Here is a 22691-nt window from a genome sequence, read left to right as displayed (position 1 = left end):
CTGAAATGTGGAAATTAGCTTTAAATGATAAAACGACATGTGATATTAAAATTAGAAGTGGTGTGTATAAAGAAGATATTTTCTGGAAGACTTGGAAACCATTCGTGGACTATTCGCTTGGAACATTGGAAGCCTCGGTACCTGTACCTCGAGAACGTGGATTTTGGCAATCATGAGGACATATCCGAAGACCCAAATCTTCCTTTTTTTTAATGTATAGCACAAGGGTGGAAAAATGTATTTTCTTTTTTTTTTTTTGTAATGTTAAAAAAATTTAAAATTAAAAAAAAAAAAAGAAGGGAGGGCCAACCTATTTTTCAAAGCATCTGAAGACAGTGGATGGAAACTAATGGATGGAAACTAATTAAGAAGATAAGCAACTTAGAACTAAGGAGAAATTTCCCAACAGTTAGAACAATTAACCAGTGGAACGGCTTGCCTCCAGAAATTGTGCATGCTACTTCACTGGCGGCTTTTAAGAAAAGACTGGACAGCCACTTGTCTGGAGTGGTATAGGGTCTCCTGCTTGAGCTGAGGTTTGGACTAGAAGACCTCCAGGATCCCTTCCAGCTCTGTCATTCTGACTTCTGATAGATCTCCCCAACTATCCTCTATCCCATTCTCAAAGGGAGTTGCTGAGCTTCTCTCTCTACAGAAATTGGAACACCTCCAGCTCATTCTTCTGTTTTATTTCGGACGAAAACTTGATTTTTATGTCCCTAGGTTTGTCAGACCAGAGTTTTTAGAACTGCTTCCCAGCTGCACTGTTTATCTGCTCTGCTTTTAACTGGCTTGATGACTTTGTACTGCTTCTATTGATTTTGTTCTAAGCTGCTCCACAAGCTCTTACAAACTGAAGAGCGTGGTAATGAAGATCTAAAATAAATAAAAATAAAGATAAATGGTCCACATCATTTCCTAAACTGGGGGTGGGAGAAACCACCAAATGCTGGGTTAGGTGAGCTGTTAACTAAAACGAAACCAGTGAGGTGTGAAAGCCCAGTAGAACAGCACTGTTTCAAATCCCATTTCCCGAGTCTCAGCTGCAGGTTTCAGAAGAAATCTGCCTCTAGGTTTGAATGTTGTCCAATTGCTGGCTAGGCAATGCCATGCACCTGCCAAGTCATGACCTAGGGTGCATGCGTATGGCTTGCTCACTGCCTCTTGTCATATTCTAAATGTGCCAGACTTCGCACCACGGAGGGCCATACTTCATTTATAAAAATTAGGATAGTTTGGCTCAAAAAGGTTAAAGACTCAAAGCATTTTTCACACCAGAAAAAGCAACCTTTTATTATGATTAATGTTGTTTATTGTTGTAGTGTAAGCATATGTGACTATAGATTTGTCAAAAAATAATTACATCGGTAAATATTTGTTTAAAATGCCAGTAGGGAAGAAAACATGCTACTTGTTCATATACAGGGTTCTTGCAACTTAATCTGTACCTCTCTGTTTAGTATTGTGTTTCTTAGAGCAAAGACTTATTTAATGATTGCTGACTCACCATCTATAATTATTATTAATTAAGATACATAAGAAAGTATGTGAATAATTCAATTTCCTTGATTCAAAGCTGTGTTGTAATCAAAATGGCAAATTGGTTTGTTGGGAACAAGAGTTAATATTGATATAAAAATCTCTTCTGGCTTCTTTTATACTGTTAGTTAATTAGCATAATCCTAATCCATCTAGTAGTTACCCAGCAGCTATAATATTAATTTAACAAGAAAAGCAATAAAATGCATTAATAAGCAGCCCAGCAAAAGATGCTATAAAAATACAATGGCCATAATCAAAGTCTAAATTGTGTATTTGATAAGAAGAAGGAAAAAAAACTTGTAGAAAATTCTAGACTTAAAAAATCAATGTTAACAATTTTCCACAAGGGCTTTCTGGCTTCATATTTGCTATTTATTTATTTATTCATGTATCAAAATATCCTACCTTTCCTTTAGGAGATCTAAGAAGGATATACAGCCCTTCCTCCTGTTCTTCCTAACTGTACTGTACTGTAATAACCCAAGGAGGCACGATGGGTTAAAAGAGGAAAGGCTGGTTTGATATCACTCTATAACAGGGTGTCAAAACTTATGGTGTTATCATCATGTGATGTATTACTTCCCCCCTTTGCTAAACCGGGGTGGGCGTGGCCACTGCATGAAGCATCTGGCCGGCGAACCATGAGTTTGACACCCCTGTTCTTAAAGCTTTTATTGCTGAGAGTAGAGTTGAACCAAGGTTTTACCAAAGCACCAATATAAAACATTAACACCCAAAACTGTGTGTATGCGTGTGTGTGCATGTGTGTGTCTTTTATTGAAGAAAATCATTTATAAAGTTAAAAGCTACCAAAAAATTAAAAAAGAAAAAGGAAAACAGAAAGATAGAAAAATAGAAGAAAAGATGAACAGTTGAGATCAAGAAAAGAGAAAGAAAAAAGCAATATTTAAAGAGACTTCTGATGTTTGCAGCAGTTGCAAACATAATTAATACTGTCCCTGTTCTTGTATATTACATAATGTAACACCCTTCTTTCCAAATACAGCTCATTTTAATCAGCAAATCCCAGATAGCACCAGTTCATTTTGAGTAAAAAGTCAGATAAAGGTTTCCGAGGTTTTTTAAAAAAATAAAAATATGTGTCAAATTTAATGGTAAAGTTAGTTGTGCTGACAACACAACTTTTCAGTTTTGCTCAAGCTAAATTAGTTGTGTTTTAATTGTACTGAATATATGTGAACCTCTGGAATTGACAGAATCAGGCACTATACCAAGTTCCCTAATAAAGAAATAAATGAAGGTTCTTTTCTCCCATATAACAATTCATTTCATTTCATTTGATGATGGTGGTCCTAAAGGAGGACCTCTGAAAATCACCAAAATGGCTAGGCAAATGTGATGTTCAGGGCTTTACAGACAAATCTCAATATTTTGAAACAAATAGTAGTCCCTGAGGTCTCTTCAGCACATTGGCCAATTCTACTTAGTAGCCTTGCCGTGCTATTGTGAGGTGCAAACTATCAGGACCATTCATAAGGTTACAGCATAGGACCCCGACATGCATGGGCCGCATGCTCATGCATCGTGCACATATGCACGGTGTGTGTGTCATGCATGCATGCGGATGGGACGCATGCGAGGGGTCGTGTGTGCATGCGGGGAGGTCGTGGGGGGATCGCACATGCCTTGCATTTTGGGTGGTGCACGTGCACTTTGGACACTTGATGGTTAGCAATCACTGGCACAGAAGATTTATTCAAGCTTATACAAAGAATCTAGTCAACTAAAGTTCAGCTAAATTGGCACCAGATAAGGATCAATGGAATTCAGGAGGGGCTGGACTTGGAGCATTTCTGGGAATGCAAGGACTCTACACTGATGACACATTAAATTCTGCCCCGCAGCTCTACCTGCTCTTCTCCTTCAATTATTTGAATAATAATTTGCATTGCAGGCTGAAATTTCACACATGCTGTTTCTGCAAGTTACTGGACTGCCTTTCTCACAGAATTGTAAGTTTATTTGCTCTGTTGTGCACCCAATCCATTTTGCATGCCATAATGGGATGCCAGCTTACTTTCTAATGCTACAATCTTGATAATAACTTCTTGGCAAAATAGTGCACTGCAGAATGGATCAAACTGACAGCATTCCTGGACAATTTTTTTAGATACATCACAAAAAGCAAGATTTATCAGGTGGATCAATTTCTCATAAATATATTTAGTACAGCCTAACTGGATCATATGGTATGGAGGGAAGGGTAGTCAAGACAAAATCTATCAACTTCAAGTTGGGAGTAAGGTATTTCTGGTATGTAGAAAAATTCACTGGATAGGTTAATTTTAATGAGGGTACATTCTCATGGCCAGTGAATTTCACTGACTTTTTAAAAAAGTGGTCTTAAATAGTCATAGAACAGCTTTTTTTAATGCTTTCTGACATGATCACTTAACCTTGTGTTGTCCAGTAGATATTAATGGAGTAAATGGGTGGAGACTCTAGAAAGAATGCAGAGAACAGCAACAAAGAAGATTAGGGGACTGGAGACTAAAACATATGAAGAATAGTTGCAGGAACTCGGTATGTCTAGTTTAATGATAAGAAGGACTATGGAAGACATGATAGCAGTGTTCCAATATCTCATGGGTTGCCACAAAGAAGAGGGAGTCAAACTATTCTCCAAAGCACCTGAGGATAGAGCAAGAAGCAATGGGTGGAAACTGATCAAGGAAAGAAGCAACTTAGAACTAAGGAGAAATTTCCTGACAGTTAGAACAATCAATAAGTGGAACAACTTGCCTGCAGAAGTTGTGAATGCTCCAACATTGGAAATTTTAAAGAAACTGTTGGATAGCCATTTGTCTGAAATGGTGTAGGGTTTCCTGCCTGGGCAGGGGGTTGGACTAGAAGACCTCCAAGGACCCTTCCAACTCTGTTATTATGTTATGTTAAATTAGCATTCTCATATTTCTGGTTTGACGCTCATTCCTACATATCCATATAAATAGTCTATATATTGTCTAATCTAGTGAAAAGAAGGACTTGGGGTGATATGACTGCAGCGTTCCAGTATTTGGGGACTTATGAACATATGTGGTATAAATGTGATAAGGTTAAAAAGTTTTGGCAACAATTGGAGAAAATGATATTTGAAATGATGGGGAAAGTAATAATATTGAGAGTGGAAACTATATTATTGTTGGTAATTAAGGAAATAGAATTAACAAAATATGAAAAAGAATTGATTAGAATTATGATTATAATAGGTAGAATTATAATAGCTAGATATTGGAAATTAGATGTGATTTTTAGAATAGAAGAGTGGAATTCTGAAATGTGGAAATTAGCTTTAAATGATAAAACGACATGTGATATTAAAATTAGAAGTGGTGTGTATAAAGAAGATATTTTCTGGAAGACTTGGAAACCATTCGTGGGCTATTCGCTTGGAACATTGGACGCCTCGGTACCTGTACCTCGAGGAACGTGGATTTTGGCAATCATGAGGACATATCCAAGACCCAAATCTTCCTTTTTTAATGTATAGCACAAGGGTGGAAAAATGTATTTTCTTTTTTTTTTGTAATGTTAAAAAATTGCCTTTTTGCTGATTGATTTAAAAGAAGCATTTTAAACTACTTTAGGAGACCCAGTTTAGAACCCAGGATACAGTGAGCTCTAGTCCTTCCTTAGACACAAGCCAGCTGGGTCAATTGCTCTCTCTCAGCCCTAGGAAGAAGGGAATGACAAATGACATCTGAAAACTTGCCAAGAAAGCTGCAGGGACTGATCCAGGCAGTTGCCAGAAGTCAACATTGACTTGAAGGCATGACCAAACCATATATCTTTAGAGTGTGGTTATCTATAAACTGGCAGGACAGAAGGCTAAGATCAAGTTTAAATTAAATACAGCCAATAAATCAATAAAACATAACAACTGTACAACTATATAACAACCAAATTTTGATGTGATACATCAAGTCCACTTGTTAATTTGATTTGCCCTCAGATTGAAACTTCATACTATAGAATGCATACTTTGCCTGGAGAAGGCCCTGAGTTCAATTCCCATAATTTCCAGATGTGGTTGGGAAAAAAAATCAGTTGAACTGCCACCATCAATTAACAAAGCTATAAAAAGTATAGTTTTCTATGATTCTAAATGATGAATTGTTATGTCCCATTCTCCATACACAGTTTAATAAAAGACGTCAACAAAGAAAGAAACACCAAGAAGAGAGGTCAAAAATTAAATCCAAAGAAAGACCCATCACAAGGGAAAGGGTAGGGAACAGGATCGGACTACTCATGGCAATCAAAAACCAGAATTACTCCTAAGTGTTTTGTCAAGCCTTGTATAACTGCTCTGTAATAAGAACTTTTTCAGCAGAGTTCTCCAGTGCTTTGTCAGGCCTAATTTTGGCATGGCTTACTTGCCACCATAAAAGAATGATAAGCAGCAGGCAGTGTGCAAGTGGGGAATCACTTGTATGAGTGAGCAGGCCGGTAACAGGCAGGTGGATGCAGCAGTCTTCTTGATTCCAGTACAGTTCTTCTTAAATCCAGTTGGGCATTTTAGCATGCTAGAGAGAAGATTAAATGGTTGGCGGATAGCCATTCAACATCAGAAGGGATTTTATAGAGATGATAAAGCAAATTGGTTTTTAGCTACTTCAAAGATAAGACAGATTCAAATAATAGGACAAAGGATCCCAATCACATTAATGCTTAGAAAATTTCCTGCATTATTTCCGACCAGTTCTTATTCAATTGGATGAAAGAGAATTCTCTCTAGAAAGTCTTTCTAAGGAAAAGAGGATTTCAGAGGCATTCTCATGAGTGACAGCTGGCATGCCCGCATTTATTTTATGAAAAAGTGGCCTAGGGAAGTGTCTTTCGTTGCACCATCACTTCTTTTCAAGTCTTTCTAACATCCTATTTTTCCATTAAATCCAAAGAAAGACCCATCACAAGGGAAAGGGTAGGGAACAGGATCGGACTACTCATGGCAATCAAAAACCGGAATTACTCCTATTAAGTGTTTTGTCAAGCCTTGTATAACTGCTCTGTAATAAGAACTTTTTCAGCAGAGTTCTCCAGTGCTTTGTCAGGCCTAATTTTGGCATGGCTTACTTGCCAGCATAAAAGAATGATAAGCAGCAGGCAGTGTGCAAGTGGGGAATCACTTGTATGAGTGAGCAGGCCGGTAACAGGCAGGTGGATGCAGCAGTCTTCTTGATTCCAGTACAGTTCTTCTTAAATCCAGTTGGGCATTTTAGCATGCTAGAGAGAAGATTAAATGGTTGGCAGATAGCCATTCAACATCAGAAGGGATTTTATAGAGATGATAAAGCAAATTGGTTTTTAGCTACTTCAAAGATAAGACAGATTCAAATAATAGGACAAAGGATCCCAATCACATTAATGCTTAGAAAATTTCCTGCATTATTTCCGACCAGTTCTTATTCAATTGGATGAAAGAGAATTCTCTCTAGAAAGTCTTTCTAAGGAAAAGAGGATTTCAGAGGCATTCTCATGAGTGACAGTTATGCCGCATTTATTTATTTATTTATTTATTTATTTATTTATTTATTTATTTATTTATTTATTTATTTATTTATTTATTTATTTATTTATTTATTTATTTATTTATTTATTTATTTATTTATTTATTTATTTATTTATTTATTTATTTATTTATTTATTTATTTATTTATTTATTTATTTATTTATTTATTTATTTATTTATTTATTTATTTATTTATTTATTTATTTATTTATTTATTTATTTATTTATTTATTTATTTATTTATTTATTTATTTATTTATTTATTTATTTATTTATTTATTTATTTATTTATTTATTTATTTATTTATTTATTTATTTATTTATTTATTTATTTATTTATTTATTTATTTATTTATTTATTTATTTATTTATTTATTTATTTATTTATTTATTTATTTATTTATTTATTTATTTATTTATTTATTTATTTATTTATTTATTTATTTATTTATTTATTTATTTATTTATTTATTTATTTATTTATTTATTTATTTATTTATTTATTTATTTATTTATTTATTTATTTATTTATTTATTTATTTATTTATTTATTTATTTATTTATTTATTTATTTATTTATTTATTTATTTATTTATTTATTTATTTATTTATTTATTTATTTATTTATTTATTTATTTATTTATTTATTTATTTATTTATTTATTTATTTATTTATTTATTTATTTATTTATTTATTTATTTATTTATTTATTTATTTATTTATTTATTTATTTATTTATTTATTTATTTATTTATTTATTTATTTATTTATTTATTTATTTATTTATTTATTTATTTATTTATTTATTTATTTATTTATTTATTTATTTATTTATTTATTTATTTATTTATTTATTTATTTATTTATTTATTTATTTATTTATTTATTTATTTATTTATTTATTTATTTATTTATTTATTTATTTATTTATTTATTTATTTATTTATTTATTTATTTATTTATTTATTTATTTATTTATTTATTTATTTATTTATTTATTTATTTATTTATTTATTTATTTATTTATTTATTTATTTATTTATTTATTTATTTATTTATTTATTTATTTATTTATTTATTTATTTATTTATTTATTTATTTATTTATTTATTACACACCCAATAAAGACAGTGTATAAAGGAAAAATGCTGAAGAGCAAAATGGGAGGAAACCAAATGGTTAAAGAAAGAGAACATTCACTTTTTAAAAAATCATAGATATCAACACTTTTGTATCTAAGTACTGACACAGAGTCTGCTCTATGTTAATGTGAACTCTGAAGCAGAGACAATGGCACAATTGCTCTCTCTCAGCCCTAGGAAGAAGGGAATGACAAATGACATCTGAAAACTTGCCAAGAAAGCTGCAGGGACTGATCCAGGCAGTTGCCAGAAGTCAACATTGACTTGAAGGCATACATACATGACCAAACCATATATCTTTAGAGTGTGGTTATCTATAAACTGGCAGGACAGAAGGCTAAGATCAAGTTTAAATTAAATACAGCCAATAAATCAATAAAACATAACAACTGTACAACTATATAACAACCAAATTTTGATGTGATACATCAAGTCCACTTGTTAATTTGATTTGCCCTCAGATTGAAACTTCATACTATAGAATGCATACTTTGCCTGGAGAAGGCCCTGAGTTCAATTCCCATAATTTCCAGATGTGGTTGGGAAAAAAAATCAGTTGAACTGCCACCATCAATTAACAAAGCTATAAAAAGTATAGTTTTCTATGATTCTAAATGATGAATTGTTATGTCCCATTCTCCATACACAGTTTAATAAAAGACGTCAACAAAGAAAGAAACACCAAGAAGAGAGGTCAAAAATTAAATCCAAAGAAAGACCCATCACAAGGGAAAGGGTAGGGAACAGGATCGGACTACTCATGGCAATCAAAAACCAGAATTACTCCTAAGTGTTTTGTCAAGCCTTGTATAACTGCTCTGTAATAAGAACTTTTTCAGCAGAGTTCTCCAGTGCTTTGTCAGGCCTAATTTTGGCATGGCTTACTTGCCACCATAAAAGAATGATAAGCAGCAGGCAGTGTGCAAGTGGGAATCTCTTGTATGAGTGAGCAGGCCGGTAACAGGCAGGTGGATGCAGCAGTCTTCTTGATTCCAGTACAGTTCTTCTTAAATCCAGTTGGGCATTTTAGCATGCTAGAGAGAAGATTAAATGGTTGGCAGATAGCCATTCAACATCAGAAGGGATTTTATAGAGATGATAAAGCAAATTGGTTTTTAGCTACTTCAAAGATAAGACAGATTCAAATAATAGGACAAAGGATCCCAATCACATTAATGCTTAGAAAATTTCCTGCATTATTTCCGACCAGTTCTTATTCAATTGGATGAAAGAGAATTCTCTCTAGAAAGTCTTTCTAAGGAAAAGAGGATTTCAGAGGCATTCTCATGAGTGACAGTTGGCATGCCCGCATTTATTTTATGAAAAAGTGGCCTAGGGAAGTGTCTTTCGTTGCACCATCACTTCTTTTCAAGTCTTTCTAACATCCTATTTTTCCATTAAATCCAAGGAAGGAGCATCTGTCTATAGGTTTATTCAGTAGGGGTTCTATTATTGTTATTAAGGGGGAATTGAACCCTTTAGAAATGTTTGCCAATTTCTTCTTCCTCTGGAGAAACTAAAAGAAATCACCATTCTTCCCCTCCCACAAACAATGTAGAAGTGTTCAACTCCATAGTAATTATTTGGAAGAACTTCCTCATTGTTCAAACTATATGAGAATTTCTGTTTGGCTAGTGGTTTTAACTAGAGAATGCATGTTATTTTTCTGGTATGCTATATTAATGATACAGGGACGCAGTACATGTATCAGTAATGATACAGTGGCTAAGACGCTGAGCTTGTCGATCGAAAGGTCGGCAGTTCAGCGGTTCAAATCCTTAGTGCCGCGTAACGGGGTAAGCTCCCATTACTTGTCCTATCTTCTGCCAACCAGCAGTTCAAATCCTTAGTGCCGCGTAACGGGGTAAGCTCCCATTACTTGTCCTATCTTCTGCCAACCAGCAGTTCGAAAGCATGTAAAAAATGCAAGTAGAAAAATAGGGACCACCTTTGATGGGAAGGTAACAGTGTTCTGTTCACCTTTGGCATTTAGTCATACTGGCCACATGCCCACGGAGACATCTTCGGACAGTGCTGGCTCTTCGGCTTTGAAATAGAGATGAGCACCGCCCCCTAGAGTTGGGAATGACTAGCATATATGTCTAAGGGGAACTTTTACCTTTTATATTAATGATGAAGGATCTGGAGGTTCCTCATACGCCTCTGTGTTTGAAGCTATCTCAAGTGATTTAAGAAAGCTGAATAGTTTTTAACTAGGTTCATCAATAATTTTTCCAGCAAATGAAAAAAAACACACCCCAATAAAGACAGTGTATAAAGGAAAAATGCTGAAGAGCAAAATGGGAGGGAAACCAAATGGTTAAAGAAAGAGAACATTCACTTTTTAAAAAAAATCATAGATATCAACACTTTTGTATCTAAGTACTGACACAGAGTCTGCTCTATGTTAATGTGAACTCTTTGAAGCAGAGACAATGGCACAATTGAACTGCAAGCACCTAGAAAAAATGATGAGATGATCAGAAAATATGAGAACTGAGTCCATTTGCAAGGTCACAGATAAAGAAGTTAAAGTCATAAGAGAAAGTGGTATAGTTTTAAATTATTATTAGTGCTTATTCTGGAGTTGTACAGTCTTGTTAAACTGGAGCTTTTGATCTAAGGGCTGGATAATATGTAGGAGCTATTAGGTTTAATGAGTGTTTACAGAGGCCATTACAAACAAAACAAAGAATAGCATATTTGAACCATCTTAATTCTCTGTTCATTCAAACACACCCAGTCACACACATTAAAACATTGGTGAAACTTTGACACTTTTTAGCATGAAGTGAATTTATTAATGTTCAATGTGAGACAGAAATGAAGCACTTAAGAATGGTCTTCTGAGAGTTATAAAAAAAAGAAGTCTGAAATAATCAGTTCTATTTATTTTGTGTTGCAGACCTTTGGCAATCCTCTTCTCTGTTGGTCAGATATATTTCCTTTTCGAAAGGAGAAAACTTATAATTGGTATCTATGGGTTTAAATCAACGTCCAATGTATGTCCCATTTTGCTGTTCTTGTTCTTGTTTATTTGTGTATCTTTAGTTTATAGGACTATTTGTTTTGAAGGTTTCAGAGACGTATCTCAGTGTTTCCTCTGCTGGGAGTGGCTGAATTGGGATTAAGTGAATAGGACAGATTTTCCATCTTAAACCTTCTCACTAGGTTAATTGAACAATGGGTTTGTGCCCTGAATTCTGAAAAAAATGAACTTATGGCAATTGTGTTATAATCAACCCTGTCTGATCTGAAAGTCAAATCTATGGATGCTTGAAGAAATCAATCTCTATACATTTCAGTGTGTCATAATTAATTCAATTATGCTGAATGAATGCATGAAATAGAACTTTAATATCTACCAACTTTCTTGTTCATACACAAAATATATGCATACACACAAATACATATATGTATTTGGGGAGGGGGGAAGGTTGAAAATAATAGTTAAAATGGAATTTCTATATTATTCAAATCACCATGCTATGGCAACAATAAGAACAACCTGCTTTCTGATGGAGTTTAAGTAAAAGTGATAAGAACGAATCCCACATTGATGACCTCTGGAGGGCCAGGGATAGGGGTTGTTCCTCTGCCCTGGTCCTATTAGATCTCTCAGCGGTTTTCGATACCATCGACCATGGTATCTTGCTGCACCGGTTGGAGGGGTTGGGAGTGGGAGGCACCGTTTATCGGTGGTTCTCCTCCTATCTCTCCGACCGGTTGCAGACGGTGTTGACAGGGGGGCAGAGATCGACCGCGAGGCGCCTCACTTGTGGGGTGCCGCAGGGTCGATTCTCTCGCCTCTCCTGTTCAACATCTATATGAAGCCGTTGGGTGAGGTCATCAGTGGTTTCGGGGTGAGTTACCACCTGTACGCTGATGATACGCAGCTGTACTTTTCCACCCCGGACCACCCCAACGAAGCTGTCGAAGTGCTGTCCCGGTGTCTGGAAGCCGTACGGGTCTGGATGGGGAGAAACAGACTCAAGCTCAATCCCTCCAAGACGGAGTGGCTGTGGATGCCGGCACCCCGGTACAGCCAGCTGCAGGCTCAGCTGGCTGTCGGGGGCGAGTTATTGGCCCCAATGGAAAGGGTGCGCAACTTGGGCGTCCTCCTGGATGGGCAGCTGTTGTTTGATGATCATTTGGCGGCTGTCTCCAGGAGGGCTTTTTACCAAGTACGCTTGGTCCGCCAGTTGCGACCCTTCCTTGATCGGGATGCCTTATGCACGGTCACTCACGCTCTTGTCACTTCCCGTTTGGATTATTGCAATGCTCTCTACATGGGGCTGCCCTTGAAGTGCACCCGGAGGCTGCAGCTAGTCCAGAATGCAGCTGCGCAGGTAATAGTGGGAGCAACTCGTTGCTCCCATGTAACACCAATCCTGCGCGGCTTGCACTGGCTTCCTGTGGTTTTTCGGGTGTGCTTTAAGATTTTGGTCACCACCTTCAAAGCGCTCCATGGCTTAGGGCCCGGGTACTTACGGGACCACCTGCTGTTACCTCATGCCTCCCACTGACCCGTACGGTCTCACAGAGAGGGTCTTCTCAGGGTGCCGTCCGCCAAACAATGTCGGCTGGCGGCCCCCAGGGGCAGGGCCTTCTCTGTGGGAGCTCCTACGCTCTGGAACGAACTTCCTCCTGGACTACGTCAAGTGCCTGATCTTCGGACCTTTCGCCGTGAGCTGAAAATGCACTTATTTATTCAAGCGGGACTGGCATCATATTTTTAATATTTTTAATATTTTAAATTTTTAACTGGGGTTTTATTATTTTATGGTTTATAATTTTAAATTTTAAATTTTTAAATGTTGGCCATTTTTTCTAATATGCTCGGTTTTAAATTGTTGTTTTAATTGTATATTTTTGTGGTTTTTATCTTTTGGCTGTACACCGCCCTGAGTCCTTTGGGAGAAGGGCGGTATAAAAATTTAATAAATAAATAAATAAATAAATACATACATTGGGGTGGGTTTCAAAACCCGTCGCTACCGGTTTGCTTATGGGCACTCATGATCTGGGGCGAACCGGTAGCAACCCACCATTGTCACACATGTAGTTATTTTGTAATGGACATGTATGACACAATCCAAAGAATAATCCACACAGTTATAACAATACAGGCAGAATAGCAATTGACAGGAAGAATGTGAAAAGAAAAGATAAAAGGATACCACACCACTGAATAGCCAGACTATTCTAGTAGAGCAACAGTGAGCAATCTGTTCTCTATCAAAGATAACATCCTTCCAAGAATCATCTGCTCTGCTCCACACTGCAGGCCAATTACAAATAGGACCATACCAAATGTTGAATTATTCCAGAGCCAAAAACTGATCCACTGAAATTGTCTCTCTTGCTGATATCTTCTTTTATCTTTTTGCCTCCAGGGACAAATTGGATTTAAAATATGGGCCAAACAAAGAATGCGAATTAACCATAATTGCACGAGATTTGAGGAATATTCTTTGTTTTCAGAAAAACTGACAATAAATAATTGTAAGCTAGAAAACTCTAAATGCCATAACTGGCAATTGGGGAAACCTTCCAAATTTCTTATTCTCTCTTTTCCATTACAATAAAGTGTACCATCAGTACTTTTTTTTAATTATAATTCTTAACTACTGGAAGAAGACAACTTGAAGAAAGCACCTGTTTCTGCAAAACATCCTAACTATGGTTTATGAAATTAAACCATGTTCTAACCAGAGCATACAAAACATTTACTAGACCAATTCTCAAATACAGCTCATCTGCCTGGAATCCACACTGCATATCGAACTTTAATACAATTGAACATGTCCAGAAATATTTCACAAGAAGAGTCCTCCACTCTTTTGCTCACAACAAAATACCTTATGCCACCAGACTTGAAATTCTGGGCTTAGAAAACTTAGAACTACGCCGCCTTCGGTATGACCTAAGTGTAGCTCATAAAATTATCTGCTACAATGTCCTACCTGTCAAAGATAGTGGTCAGTGCCTGGAATGCACTACCTGACTCTGTGGTTTCATCCCCAAACCCCCAAAATCTTAAGCTAAGACTGTCTACTGTTGACCTCACCCCATTCTTAAGAGGTCTATAAGAGGCATGCGTAAGCGCACCAGCGTGCCTACTGTCCCTGTCCTAATGTTTCCTCCATTTGTATCTATTTTATGTATCCAATCCATGCTTATACTTATATATATTATCTAATATGTTCTTGACAAATAAAATAAAATAAAATTTACCTCACACATTGAACACACAGCTGGCTTCCCACAAAATACTAGGCTAAACTTGGTTACTTTGTCATTCAGTATGTTGAAAACACTAAAATCAGGTTTTCAACTAAATAAGCTTCTGCACATTGCAGGAAAATACAAATAAGACTTTTATCAATAGTGCACATAACTACTTAGAAATTAAAACACTGCTGAGCAATGAATGCTTCAGACCCAGTATTATCAACACTTACTAGACATGAGTTTCCAAAGTCAGGATTTTACTCAATTCCAATTCAAGATACCAGAGTTCAGCCTTGGGTTTCCTCCAGAGCAATTACAGCAACAAACATACAGAAATCACTACTCATTTCAGCTTAACTGTACTAAATTTGCTTAAGTCGTGAAGGAAATTTTTCCATTCAAAACTGTCTCCCCAAATTTCTAATCAAGAACATGAGTATAGGATATTATAAAATTAATATTCAGCCTTTAGACCAGGGGTGTCCAAACTACGGCCCGCGGGCCAACTGTGGGTCAGTTTTTATTGGCCCGCAGCAAATTCTCGGTGGACAGTGGGGTGCGACCCCCGTCCTGGCCCCCAAGGAAGCGGCCGCTCGCCCGGTTGCAGATGCGGGGAAGCTCCGCTGAGGCTACCCCCGCCTACCCAGGGCTGCGGGCCGGCCATTTCGCCACTGGGCTGTAGGGGGCGCCCGGGACGCCCACGGCTCCAGCCTGGCCCACCAGACAGAGGAGGAGGCGGGCGGGCGGCACAGCTTCCGGCGCTGCTCCGGGCGCCCTCGGCTCGCGGCGCCGCGCAGGTAGGCTCTCAGGGCGTGTCGGCAGAGCAGGGCTGGACGGGCGGGGGAGTGGAGCGGAGGAGGATGGGAGGGTTGAGCTGCTGAGTGGGCCCGCCTCCCGGGGCTGCGGAGGGTCCCGGCGGGAACGGGACGCTTCTGCTCCCCGGAGAACCTCTGGGTGGGGGGCGGCGAAGGCGGGTTGTCCCTCTCCAGCCACCGCCTCCCCTCCCAGCGATGCAGCTCAGTTGGTGGGAATGCCTGGTAAGGCGCAGCTGAGTTGGGGCTTGTCCGGGAAGCTGAGTGACCAAGGGGGCCCTGGGAGAGAGCCGAAGAGACCCACCCCACCCCGCCCCCCGCGGTGTTGCCACAGCTGGGGAAGATGGCAACGCCGCCGCTCGCCCGGTTGCAGATGCGGGAGGCTCCGCTGAGGCGACCCCGCCCACCGGGGCTGCGGGCGGCCATTCCGCCACTGGGCTGTAGGGGCGCCGGGATGCCCACGGCTCCAGCCCGCCCACCAGACAGAGGAGGAGGCGGGCGGGCGGCAGAGCTTCGGCGCTGCTCGGGCGCCCTCGGCTCGCGGCGCGCGCAGGTAGGCTCTCCGGGCGGGTCGGCAGAGCAGGGCTGGACGGGCGGGGAGCGGAGCGGAGGAGGATGGGAGGTTGAGCTGCTGAGTGGGCCCGCTGCCGGGCTGCCGAGGTCCCGGCGGAACGGGACGCTTCTGCTCCCGGAGAACCTCTGGGTGGGGGCGGCGGCGGGTTGTCCTCTCCAGCCACCGCCTCCCCTCCCAGCGATGCAGCTCAGTTGGTGGGAATGCCTGGTAAGGCGCAGCTGAGTTGGGGCTTGTCCGGGAAGCTGAGTGACCAAGAAGGCTCTGGGAGAGAGCCGAAGAGACCCACCCCACCCCACCCCACCCCCCGCGGTGTTGCCACAGCTGGGGAAGATGGCAACGCTGCCGCTCGCCCGGTTGCAGATGCGGGGAGGCTCCGCTGAGGCGACCCCCACCCACCCGGGGCTGCGGGCCGGCCATTCCGCCACTGGGCTGTAGGGGGCGCCCGGGATGCCCACGGCTCCAGCCCGGCCCACCAGACAGAGGAGGAGGCGGGCGGGCGGCAGAGCTTCCGGCGCTGCTCTGGGCGCCCTCGGCTCGCGGCGCCGCGCAGGTAGGCTCTCCGGGCGGGTCGGCAGAGCAGGGCTGGACGGGCGGGGGGGAGGGCGGAGGAGGATGGGAGGTTGAGCTGCTGAGTGGGCCCGCTGCCGGGCTGCCGAGGTCAGCGGGAACGGGACGCTTCTGCCCCCCGGAGAACCTGGGGGGGGGGGGCGGCGAAGGCGGGTTGTCCCTCTCCAGCCACCGCCTCCCCCCCCTCCCCCGGCGATGCAGCTCAGTTGGTGGGAATCCCTCGACGCCTGGTGAGGGGGGGCGCAGCTGAGTTGGGGCCTTGTCCAGGAAGCTGAGTGACCAAGGGGGCTCTTGGGGAGGCCGAAGAGACCCACCCACCCACCCACCCCCGCAGTGTTGCCACAGCTGGGGAAGATGGCAACATCCTGGGATGCCGGGATGCCCAAGGGGATGAAGCCCTTCCTCGCAAAGAGCCTTTTGGGCCCAAGGCAGCTTGGCGGCTGGTGGCCCCTGTGCCCATGGGGCATTGCCAGGGTCGTTCCTCCAAGGGCCAAAGCCTCCTGGCTGACCCACAAGGCCCTCGGAGGGGAGAACAGCCGGCCTTCCTAGCACAGCGCTGCCTCTTCCCAAAAGGAAGTTTTTTGTTTGTTTGCCTTTGAAGGTGTCTCTCACCCGCTTGGCTTGTTTCTGTTTCATTTGTCTGCCTCTGAGAAGGACTGGCTGGCTGCAAAACTCTTGTGGCTTGAGGCTATTGTGTGCACTCTGTACATGGGCCCCAGCTGCCCCTCGAGCAGCTTCAAAGCCCTTTGGGGCTCTGCTCCCAAACCTGTGCCCAAACCGAGGGACCCTTGGGGCTTCTTTGCATGCTGCAGGATCTCCCAGCGTGACAGTTTTGCACCCTGCAGACTGATAGAAAGCAGCTGGGACTCCTGGCGGAAAAGAAGAAGACCGGCATCGAGAAACAGGTGAGGCGGCGAGGGCCGAACAGCGTTGGTGGGGAAGTGTGCAGAATGTCTCCAGACAAAAACTATATCGCACTTTTGACCAGTCCTCACACTTATGACCGGTCATCATTTATGCCTGTTGCAGCATTTTGTGCATAGGGACTACTCAGAGGGCTGAAAAAGTTATTTTTGACCTGTCCTCACACTTTTGACTGGTCCTCACACCTACAACTATCTTTACATTTTGCACCCTATCTTGTAACCGTGGTGAAGAGAAGCAGTTGTGAAATGAGTGATATGGTTGTTAAAAATGCTGCAATGGGCATAAATGTGAGGATGGTCATAAGTGTGAGGTCAAAAATTACTTTTTTTAGCCCTCTGAGTAGTTTCTATGCCCATAGCCACATCCACTCAGTCACATGAGGAGTTAGCCACGCCCACCAGTCACATGACCACCAAGCCACACCCCAAAATAAGCCACGCCCACAGAACTGGTACAAAAAATTTAGCCCCCCCCCCATGGCCCGGGCCTTTGCTTATTTTTCTGTATTTGGCCCTCACTCAAAAAACTTTGGACACCCCTGCTTTAGACAGAAAAAGAAAAGGTCACTTTGTAGTTATAACATCATGCTAATAAGAACAATTTTTAAGTTTGCATGAGAATACCTAGAAAGAGAAAGCTATTAATGAAATAAGTACCCTATATCTATCTTAAATCAGAATAATGAAAAGGGTACTTTTGCTCCCGGAGAACCTCTGGGTGGGGGCGGCGGCGGGTTGTCCTCTCCAGCCACCGCCTCCCCTCCCAGCGATGCAGCTCAGTTGGTGGGAATCCTCGGCGCCTGGTGAGGCGCAGCTGAGTTGGGGCTTGTCCGGGAAGCTGAGTGACCAAGGAGGCTCTGGGAGAGAGCCGAAGAGACCCACCCACCCACCCCCGCAGTGTTGCCACAGCTGGGAAGATGGCAACGCCGCCGCCGCCCGGTTGCAGATGCGGGAGGCTCCGCTGAGGCGACCCCGCCCACCGGGGCTGCGGGCGGCCATTCCGCCACTGGGCTGTAGGGGCGCCGGGATGCCCACGGCTCCAGCCCGCCCACCAGACAGAGGAGGAGGCGGGCGGGCGGCAGAGCTTCGGCGCTGCTCGGGCGCCCTCGGCTCGCGCGCCGCGCAGGTAGGCTCTCCGGGCGGGTCGGCAGAGCAGGGCTGGACGGGCGGGGAGCGGAGCGGAGGAGGATGGGAGGTTGAGCTGCTGAGTGGGCCCGCTGCCGGGCTGCCGAGGTCCCGGCGGGAACGGGACGCTTCTGCTCCCGGAGAACCTCTGGGTGGGGGCGGCGGCGGGTTGTCCCTCTCCAGCCACCGCCTCCCCTCCCAGCGATGCAGCTCAGTTGGTGGGAATCCTCGGCGCCTGGTGAGGCGCAGCTGAGTTGGGGCCTTGTCCGGGAAGCTGAGTGACCAAGGAGGCTCTGGGAGAGGCCGAAGAGACCCACCACCCACCCACCCCCGCAGTGTTGCCACAGCTGGGAAGATGGCAACATCCTGGGATGCCGGGATGCCCAAGGGGATGAAGCCCTTCCTCGCAAAGAGCCTTTTGGGCCCAAGGCAGCTTGGCGGCTGGTGGCCCCTGTGCTCCATGGGGCATTGCCAGGTCGTTCCTCCAAGGGCCAAAGCCTCCTGGCTGACCCACAAGGCCCTCGGAGGGGAGAACAGCCGGCCTTCCTAGCACAGCTGCCTCTTCCCAAAGGAAGTTTTTTGTTTGTTTGCCTTTGAAGGTGTCTCTCACCGCTTGGCTTGTTTCTGTTTCATTTGTCTGCCTCTGAGAAGGACTGGCTGGCTGCAAAACTCTTGTGGCTTGAGGCTATTGTGTGCACTCTGTACATGGGCCCCAGCTGCCCCTCGGAGCAGCTTCAAAGCCCTTTGGGGGCTCTGCTCCCAAACCTGTGCCCAAACCGAGGGACCCTTGGGGGCTTCTTTGCATGCTGCAGGATCTCCCAGCGTGACAGTTTTGCACCCTGCAGACTGATAGAAAGCAGCTGGGACTCCTGGCGGAAAAGAAGAAGACCGGCATCGAGAAACAGGTGAGGCGGCGAGGGCCGAACAGCGTTGGTGGGGAAAGTGTGCAGAATGTCTCCAGACAAAAACTATATCGCACTTTTGACCAGTCCTCACACTTATGACCGGTCATCATTTATGCCTGTTGCAGCATTTTGTGCATAGGGACTACTCAGAGGGCTGAAAAAGTTATTTTTGACCTGTCCTCACACTTTTGACTGGTCCTCACACCTACAACTATCTTTACATTTTGCACCCTATCTTGTAACCGTGGTGAAGAGAAGCAGTTGTGAAATGAGTGATATGGTTGTTAAAAATGCTGCAATGGGCATAAATGTGAGGATGGTCATAAGTGTGAGGACTGGTCAAAAATTACTTTTTTTAGCCCTCTGAGTAGTTTCTATGCCCATAGCCACATCCACTCAGTCACATGAGGAGTTAGCCACGCCCACCAGTCACATGACCACCAAGCCACACCCCAAAATAAGCCACGCCCACAGAACTGGTACAAAAAATTTAGCACCCCCCCCCATGGCCCGGGCCTTTGCTTATTTTTCTGTATTTGGCCCTCACTCAAAAAACTTTGGACACCCCTGCTTTAGACAGAAAAAGAAAAGGTCACTTTGTAGTTATAACATCATGCTAATAAGAACAATTTTTAAGTTTGCATGAGAATACCTAGAAAGAGAAAGCTATTAATGAAATAAGTACCCTATATCTATCTTAAATCAGAATAATGAAAAAGGGTACTTTTAACAAGAGTATTATATGCCTTTTAAAATACAATTGCATTATTCTTGTAGATTTAAAATTTAACAGTGTTTAGCATGGTGGTCTTCTTCCATGTTTATTTTATTACTAGATTTGGTGGGCGTGACCGGAGGGTATGCCAGGCAACATTTGGCTTCCTGCGCCCCGTGGGAGCAAAAATGGGCTGCGGGAAGGCTCTGCCCCCCCACACCCATTTTGGGCCTAATAGCCTCCATGCAGCCTCTGGGAGCAAAAATGGCCTGTAGGGGGCCGCACCTAATACCCCCTTGCCCTATCTTGGGCCTAGTAGGCCTCCCTGCATTTACCTGGGAGCCAAAATGGGGCATATGGGGACCCCTGGAAGAGGCAGGGAGGGGTGGAGCCAGCCAGCAATTTAACAACTGGTTCACCTGCATCAGTCCGAACCAGCTGAATCCCACTACTGGTTCAAGAAAATGTTACATTCCAAAATCTCTGTGTGTGAGGAACAGAGAAAGCTATCTGTAACAGAGACCCTTTCCATAAGTATATTTATTCCTACTCCATATATATCTAACCCACAAGTTTATCTAGCAAATGAAGTCTCCATTTACAATACATCTCCTTTACTGTTTGCATTGTGCACTGCATTGCAGCGTGTCTGCACACCCAGCCAAGTAATTGAATGCTACTAATAATGCACTATGACAGGGCACAAGTTGTATTCTTAGGTTTATCCTGTTTTGAAAATTTATTTTTAATCAGCATTAAGCACTCCTGTCAGGGTGAATGCTTTCCAGTGTCCTGGTGAAGCAATTAAGTAAGCATGTAATATCTCCACTGAAAAGGGAGGTCAGGCAGAGCTGTTAATCCAAAGAGAATGGAAGGCTAATGAACAGCAGAGCTAATGAACCACAGGTGGATCTCATGTAAGATAGCATACTTGGCTTGTAGTACAATGCACCAAATATGCACTAACACATTTCAGAGAAGACGGTTGAAGTTGTTGCTCCACAGCTGAAATGTTGAAGACCAGGAAGAGAATAACAAAATGAATAAAACTTTTGGAAGGGAGCTTGGAGGTCTTCTAGTCCAACCCTCTGCTTAAGCAAATGGCAATCTATTCTTGAAAGTGTTCAGCGATGAAGGACCCACAACTTTCCGAGGTAAGCAATTCCACTGATTAATTGTTCTCACTATCAGGAAATTTCTCCTTAATTTTAAGTTGGATCTCTTTGATCAGCTTCCATCTGTTACTTCTTGTCCAACCCGTGGGTGCTTTGGAGAATTTCTTTGTGACAGCAAAAAAAAAAACAGAAACAAAAAAAGAAGAAAGAATTAAGTTCTTATAGTCAGGAGAGTTGAACAGAAGACACATTACGATGCCATTGTGGAAACTATACAAATTACATGATTCTTTTGAAAAATGAATTATGTGTCCCCAGGATTTGATGTTTATACTTATCAAAGTATGTCCATAAAGTAAGGTCCTGAAATGGTAAGTTATTTTAATATTTTAAATTAAAATAATTTAAAATAAATTTTAAAAATAATTTAAATTAGTCCATGCTCTAAGGAGCAGAGAAAGTACTAACAACCAGATCAGTGGTGGGTTGCCCCCAGTTCGGTCCGGTTCTATAGAACCAGTAGTAAAACTAGCGGGAGGCTTCGCCCACCTGCCACAATGTCATCACGGGTGAACTGCGCATGTGCAGAAGCGTGTGCGCTCCCAATGCAAACTGGTAGTAAAGATAAATAGAACCCACTCCTGAACTAGATGACTACAAGGAATATAAATCCCTCCATTCTCCACTGTTCAGTCAGAAAGGAAGAAGCTTCTTGGATGAGAAGCAAAACGTCATCAAGGAAAAACAAAGAAAGTTCAGTTGCCCTTTGAAAAAGCAACCATGCCTTGGATGATTGAGAATCTCCATAGATACCTTGCTCTAAAGGTTACGTTGAGAATTAAGAGCAGAGACTGGACTCTGTTCAGAATATAATCAGTAAACAACAGTCAAGTAAAACAGGCAAACAATACAAATTATTACCAATAAAAATGTTGAATGTTCTTAAAAAGATGTGCAAATCACTAAACATATAAAATACAGACTAATTCTGATTAATTAACAAACCAAGTGTAGAGATTAAGGAAGATGACCTTGCTGAAGATATGCAGGATCTATTGTCAGGGCAAAAATGGCTGAAGCATTTTTTTAAAATACACAAAGGGATAACATTCAGAAGTGGCTCAGGCAGAGCCCTCCAAAATTTACTAATATATAATAAGGAGAAGCTATAACCAAGCAGATTCGCAAGATTCTGTTATTAAAGCCAAGTTCAATCAAAGTAGTTTTAGCTAACCTGTGGAGTTCATTTCCCGGTCTGGTCTAGCAGTGGGACTGAAAATGAAGTGCGATGTTTGTGAGGATTTTTTTTAATTAAAAAGCAGAGTATAATTAAGAATGGTAAGACCAGGAGGTAGACTTATCAAAAGGAAAAAAAAAGTGAATTTAATCCCAAAGCTTGCTATTCTAAGGCTATTAAACTATACAGGAGGTTTGAAATACATTATGTACTTCCATCCCTGAAATAATTCAGCAAAGAATACAGTAGTTTTCTTTTTTTTC

This window comes from Ahaetulla prasina, chromosome 1 (genome assembly GCF_028640845.1).
Source record: "Ahaetulla prasina isolate Xishuangbanna chromosome 1, ASM2864084v1, whole genome shotgun sequence".
In the NCBI taxonomy this organism is placed as follows: domain Eukaryota; kingdom Metazoa; phylum Chordata; class Lepidosauria; order Squamata; family Colubridae; genus Ahaetulla; species Ahaetulla prasina.
The sequence above is the reverse complement of the archived record's forward strand: the minus strand, read 5'-3'. Positions refer to the sequence as shown.